The sequence below is a fragment of the Mesoplodon bidens genome (genome assembly GCF_964165515.1).
Source record: "Mesoplodon bidens genome assembly, chromosome: 4".
NCBI classification, from domain to species: domain Eukaryota; kingdom Metazoa; phylum Chordata; class Mammalia; order Artiodactyla; family Ziphiidae; genus Mesoplodon; species Mesoplodon bidens.
The window spans coordinates 100,256,796-100,263,376 of record NC_138160.1 but is presented as its reverse complement, the minus strand read 5'-3'; the positions used below and the strand labels follow the sequence as shown (position 1 = coordinate 100,263,376).

Sequence of the window (6,581 nt, the reverse complement as noted above, 5' to 3'; positions counted from 1 at the left end):
CTGGACCACTGTACCTAGCCTTCTGTGACAAAGGGGAATACGAAAGAGAGTCACGTGGAAATGAGGTTCCCCGAGACATGGAAGTGTTCCAGAACCTTCGTTGCGTGGTAGTTGATCTGGAGCCAAGCTCACTGTGGTATGTGTGGCTCTGAGCATTAAGGCAACGCTGGAGGGTAACCCTGACCAGCAGAGCTTGGAGTGCTTCTTGTCTCTTCCTGTTCTACCTCATTTGTTTTATCCCTTCCAGGGAGAAGAAAGGACCCTCGGGATAGTAGCAGACAGAACGCCGTGGTCTGAAGGAGGATGAAGGGACCGGCACTCAGTCTAACATCATATGACAATATGAACATCCTATGCAATAAAGGGCATTTTCCAAACCTTTCCTGGAGGTTTTAGTTAATTACATTTTTCTATCTAATCTGTCATCTACATCTGTATCTTTCAAGGTTTGTGAACAAGCTTTCACATAAGCACTAGAGACGTCCGCCAGCATTTTCTAGAAGAGGCCTGCAAATTGCTGGGGACTCCTCACAAATAGGGAATGGCCACAACCCCTGCCACACAGACTATGCCCGTGGCCCTCCTGACTTACTCCCACTCTCTCTCTGAATTTCCCGAGGTCTGAGATGAGGGTGCTGGCTGGAGGCAATGATCGCGTGCAGGCTGAATCTTCCCCAGATTCTGATTCTCTTCCTGGGCCTATCGTCCTCAAGCACAGTCTCCATGTCCCTGGCCACACTGATCTCTCTCCTTCAGTCCTTCCCTCCCTCCCTTCTCCTGCCTCCCAGTGCAAAGAATACTTTGTTACATTTGAGACGAGATTTATTTTTTGTGCACAGAATTCTCACCTGTTCTACTGTGGCCTCTGTTTTGAACATTCCAAAGCTGAGGATTTTCTTTTTTTCTCCCTCATTTCTGCTGAGTCTTTACCTTCCTAATGCAGTGAACTCAGAGTGCCTAGCTGACCGGAGGGGGAAAAAAATCCAGGGAGCAAAGAGAAATAATAAAAAAAGTGTCAGTTAATTTTTCATAGTGTTATCCAACTATGTATTTTTAAACTTTTGGAAGAATATTAGGAATATTCTCTTTATAAAAAACTGAATTATTGGGCTTCCCTGCTGGCGCGGTGGTTATGAATATGCCTGCGAATGCAGGGGACATGGGTTCGAGCCCTGTTCTGGGAAGATCCCACGTGCCACGGAGTAACTAAGCCCGTGCGCCACAACTACTGAGCCTGCGCTCTAGAGCCCGTGTGTCACAACTACTGAGCCCACGTGCCACAACTACGGAAGCCTGCATGCCTAGGGCCCGTGCTCCGCAAACAAGAGAAGCCACTGCAATGAGAAGCCCGTGCACCACAGCCAAGAGTAGCCCCCGCTCACTGCAACTAGAAAACGCCCGCTAGCAGCAACAAAGACCCAATGCAGCCCAAAATAAATTAACTAATTTTTAAAAATTGAATTATTTTCAAGGGGACAATGTATAAAAGTACAATAAAAGTCCCCCTTCATAACCCCCCAAGCCCACTCTCAAGATGTAATAGATATGGTGTGATACAATTTATAGTCGTAGTACTCCTCCTCCTCCTCCCACCACAGCCGAAATCCTCTGAGCCCGGTGCAGCAGCTTCCTTTCACAATGCTAGGACCGGCCACAAAACAGATGATAATCCCTTTGGACATTTCAAGGAGCAGCACCAAGGGAACAGTACCTGGGAAATGCCACTGACAGCTCAGAGTATCCATGGCATTTCTAGGGCCTCGGCACTGCTCTTGCTCTGGGAATGAAGGTCCAAAAAGCACGTCAGAGAGTGTTCGTAATTGTAAACAAGCTCCACCTTTGAAACACAATCTACATAGAACCACATATACAAGCCTGCACAATGGATGAAGCCAACGTCTCCTCCACGATTGCCCTTCTGACAACTTCATTGTCTCCTCAACCATAAAAGGTGAACTTCAAACTCACGACCTTGCCTTGTCACCAGAAACATCCAAGCTTGGATCAGTCTTTCTAAGACCAGATATTTGCTCTGTGAGCTACTACAGACTTGTCCCATACACAGAAGTAGAACAGGATTATTTCTATCTACCCGGGGACCTGGAGTCTTTCACATTGCTCCTGTTAAAACTCTCAGAACACCAAAACTTTACCTACAAAGGGTTCAAGCTATGACACTCCCAATTTTCACAAACCTCCTTATCTCTTGTGAGTCACATGCAGCCAATTCCAGGAATTGGAAACATGGTTGTGAGGATGAAACTGACTTTGGGGCTCCCCTTGGATATGGTCTTCCAGACTTACCAAAAGGCCATTAAGAGGACGGTTTACCCCACCTCAGGGAAACCCGAGGCAGTACTTGCAGTCAAGGGCTGGCCATGGCTTCTGAGCTACCTCCAAAAAGAATTTCATACGGTACCTGGATCTGCTGAAGCCATTCCTGACTGTCCGAGAGCCAGCATGTACCGCTCCTCAACTGCCTCCATTGTGGATCATCAGTAGGGCTGTCAGATTTACTAAATAAAAATGCAGGATACCCAGTTAAACTTGAACTTCACATGAATAATAAGTCATTATTTTTAGTATAAGTAGATCCTATGTACTATTTGGGGCATACTTATCTTCAAAATGTACTCGTTGTTTTTCTGACATTCATATTTAACTAAACAGCCTATATTTTATCTGTCAACCCTACTCATCAGAAATGATGGAGGCTTATAGAGATCCAGGAGATGCCTCAGCGCCTCCTCAGCTTTTATTTCTACATCCTGGACAGCGAGCACGAACTTTCCACCCCCAGTCATTAGCCATAATGGAGGATATTCTCTGTTTTAGAGCTCTTTCTACGTGTCATTGTTATTATCTTCCTTGTTTTAAAGAGATGTTTATTTTTTCCCAAATTTAATAGCTCATCCAAAAGTATTTCAAAGTTCATTAGACAAGGGAAAAACAACATGGTTCTGAAAAGTGAAGGAAACCTCCTGGTGCTTAGTAAAGAAGTAGTAGGGAGATTGAAAAAGCCAAACTTAATAAGCAAATCTCTCCAAGGGTATTTTCAGAGCTTGATACCCTCCCACACCCTGAAAATATCATTACATCAAGAATGTAGAACGGCTAACCAAATGTAAGGCTCCCATATGATTCTATCAAACTGAGGATGCTTCTTTACTAAGCAGTGAACACACTTGCTGCCCCAGGGACCTTGGCAGTTGCAACGTAGGGCTCTTCCCTTTGGGATGGAAACAGCAAGTTCTCCTGTGGTCTACATGCTGGCCCCAAAACTACTACACTCCCAATACTTGTCAACTTGAACTATTTTTCTACATATCTCCATTTTTCTGTTACTATCTGGACTACATCCTAGACTTGACATTACATAAATTGCATTCAAGAAGCTCTTTTTAAAAGTTGCTAGGAAACCTTAAATCTAGAGCTTGCAGTCCCTGGCTTACTTTCATCCAGGTGCATAAGGGTTTTCAAAAGTAGTCAGGTTAGTTACCCCGTATCACAGCCCCACGCTTGTGTCAGAGATATAAAAATGGAACATGATATTTAAGGTTTTACTTGCCAAATCATCAAGCCTCCCAGACAGAGGCAATAGAGCAAAATGATTACAGAGGCATGGATTTTGATTTGCTCCAGTGTCTTGGGCAAGTCACTTGGCCTCTGTATTTATTTGTACTTATCTGCACTTATCTGTCACTTGGGGGTTATAATTGTACCTGGTCCATGGGTACCTTGTACAAAAGATCTGTAAAGTAGTTACAAGAAACCAACACAGAGTAAGCACTCCACAGACATTGGCTATTAGCTATTGGACATATTTCTCCATGAAACAGATTACTTTATCAGTGGATGACTCGGTGGGAGACAGTGAATCACAGTATCACAGCATGTTGAAAGTGACCTAGTTCACACTCTTATGTGAGAAAAAGAAAAGTGTGCATGTGTAGAAAATGTCTGAAAGGTTACATAACAAATAGTTAATCATGTTAACTTGGAGGATTAGAATAAATCAGGAAAGGAGGAAAGAAAAACTTGAGTGTCATTCAACTTCTACATCATTTGTGTTTCTACACTGAGACTCTGAATACACTGGAAGTGCAATTTTTTTGAATGTGGCGGGATAAAGGTTTTCAAGTGTTCCTGATACATCCGTATTATTACTTCAGAATTGCTGGCATTTCTTGCCATCTTCGGATCTACACCCATTTGAGTCAGGGGGCCATTCTGGACGGAGGAGATACTAGAGCAGAAGTGAAGTGAGAGGAAAGGAGAGAAAAGATTTTCTCTCTTCTCTTCAAAGAGGAAAGGTCTTTGGAATGGGAGCAACTCACAACCAAACTTTGGGGAAAGGATGTGATGGAAAACGAGACAAACGTCCTACCCCTGTGATGAGAAGGATTCCCTGGGCTGGATGGAGGGAGGTCACAGGTGGCTGGACAAGGAAACCAACTAGGGAGAAACACACACAAGTGCAGAGCAAACACCCTGAGGCCACTCAGCCTGACTCCATGCAAACATGTGTCCAGCAGCCAGCCCTCCACCTGTGGCTCCCCAGCAAGACAGGTACCTCGGGGGTGCCAACTCATTCTGAGTCCATTATGCGTGGCCATTCATAAACCGCTCTCTAACGTGTGAGGAATAAACTCTCAATGTTTATGAGGAAATTGGGGAAGGAGATTGAAAGGTTACTTAAACGGAAAAAAAAGAAGTTCAGGAAGGCAGGATGGTAGGGAGACAAGAAAAAGACCTTAAAAGATAGAAGGGATTTGCCAAAGAAGAGAAAGAAAAAGAAATGATTCCGAATGGGTTAACCTGCAGCTAGGAAGTTAAGGAAGATTACTGATGTGTGAAGACTATGGAATAAAGTGAATAAAATTTATCAGAAGTTGCTGAGACTATGGTAAGAAGCATGATTATCAAATTATGAATTGGCGGCAATGGCATTCTAGGGGGACACTAGGAAGGGGAAGCAAATGTTCACGAGATGACAGTGGCAGGTGGAAAGTTGTTTCAGGGGAAGATCAGTCTTGCAGAGTGTGTATCAGACGAGGGCAAGTGTGAGCAAGCAAGGAAATACTAAGTGTATACGGTTCCTTCACTGAGTGCACCCAGCCCACCCAGCCCCGTGGTCAGCCTTGAGAACAAGCAGGACTTCAGGTACTGGAGCTACATTTCATTCATCAAGCCTTGAGAAGACACCCTTAACTCAGGTCTTCTCTTCAAACGCCATCTTTCCTTCTTGACCTTCATTTGGCCTCTTCCCTTACCCTCAAGCTGTGGACTGAGGCCACAGAGCAAGATGGGTCACTAGTGTCCTCCATCCCCTGGCGACTGTGGTTCACATCAGTGGAGCACCAAAGGCAATAACCAAGTAACAGACACAAGAGTGTATGAAGAAGAAGAGATTCTGATAAGGCTTTCTGTGACAGTGTGGGCCGAGTCGGCTCTATATGGCTGGTATCACCTGAATGACGAGCAGCCTTAGGGGAGAAGTGCTCAGAAGGCAGAGCCTGGCTCTCTAGAGGCTCTGCGTCCTCACAGCCCACTCCAAGACCTCAGTTGCAGCTTCGGCCCCCAATCTCTCTCCCTCTGCCTACTCACAGGTTTTGAAGTCTTCTTTCCTCCACATTTCTCTTGAGAGGTGGAGGAGGAAGATGAGGTTCAGGCCAGCTCAGACTCCCCTGGGATCCCAGCAGGATGCCTATCATGAACCTCCCACATTCTAGGAAGCTCCTACGACCTCCACATTTGGGGGAGTTTTCATTTCAGCTGTGCTTCAAATTGCTGGCTGGAGATGGCCTGTTGGAACGTGGCTAAAAGCAAGTAGCAATCCTTCGGGCAGCCTGGCCCTTCTCGACTGTCAGACATCTTCAGGGATATTCTAGGAAACGTTGTTTGTTCTAGAGAAGGGAGGGAAACAATCCAATTGTCCAATAATGCTTGAATGGAAAATAAATGATGCTATACGCATGTGATGAAATAATACCAAACGGTCAAAAATCAAAGACCTAGATCTATATGGATTCACGTGGATAAATCTTGAAAACATAATATTGATTGGAAGAAAATAAGAGAAGATAAAGAAGGTTAGATTGTGATAACAGGTATGTAAGTATTTAAATATTTAAATCAATTCAACATATTGCTTTTATATAGAGAGATGCAAGAAAATAAACTTTATCTAAAGAACACATTATTTACATTTAATATGCTCATTTATCTAGGAGACCCAAAAGAACCCACAGATAAACTAGCAGGAACGAAGAAGACGGTTCAACAAAGCACACACATACAAGATCAATACATTTTAAAAATCAATCAGGCTCCTCTACACTGGCGATAACAAATTAGAAACTGTAAAAGAAAATAAGAAAAAAAGAAGATCTAAAAATAGTCACAAGAGCCATATAAATTAAATTTAGAGCTAAGCATACGTAAAAGTAAATATAACTAACAAACTGAGTACGACCACTAAAAACTCCACCCAACCCAAGGATTAGAAAACGACTGTTCTCACTTTATGAGAAGAGACCCTCTTCTTAAGTAGCAGATCAGTACGTGAGAGTGAATCAAAG

At 43.8% G+C, this 6,581-nt stretch overlaps 1 long non-coding RNA gene across 35 annotated transcripts in view; it reads right to left on the bottom strand.

Annotated features, from left to right (window-relative positions):
* Positions 1-207: 207 nt before the first annotated feature.
* LOC308615721 overlaps positions 208-6,581 on the bottom strand; it is a 103,191-nt gene continuing 96,817 nt past the window's right edge. For 31 of the 35 annotated variants that reach the window (XR_014015582.1, XR_014015596.1, XR_014015597.1 and 28 more), the window contains 4 exons: positions 2,420-5,906; positions 1,712-1,777; positions 849-961; positions 208-293 (listed from right to left, as the gene is read on the bottom strand). This is a non-coding gene — a long non-coding RNA (uncharacterized lncRNA). The remainder of the gene's footprint in view (positions 294-848; positions 962-1,711; positions 1,778-2,419; positions 5,907-6,581) is intronic. The other 4 variants (XR_014015594.1, XR_014015583.1, XR_014015595.1 and 1 more) reach the window with 4 other exon arrangements.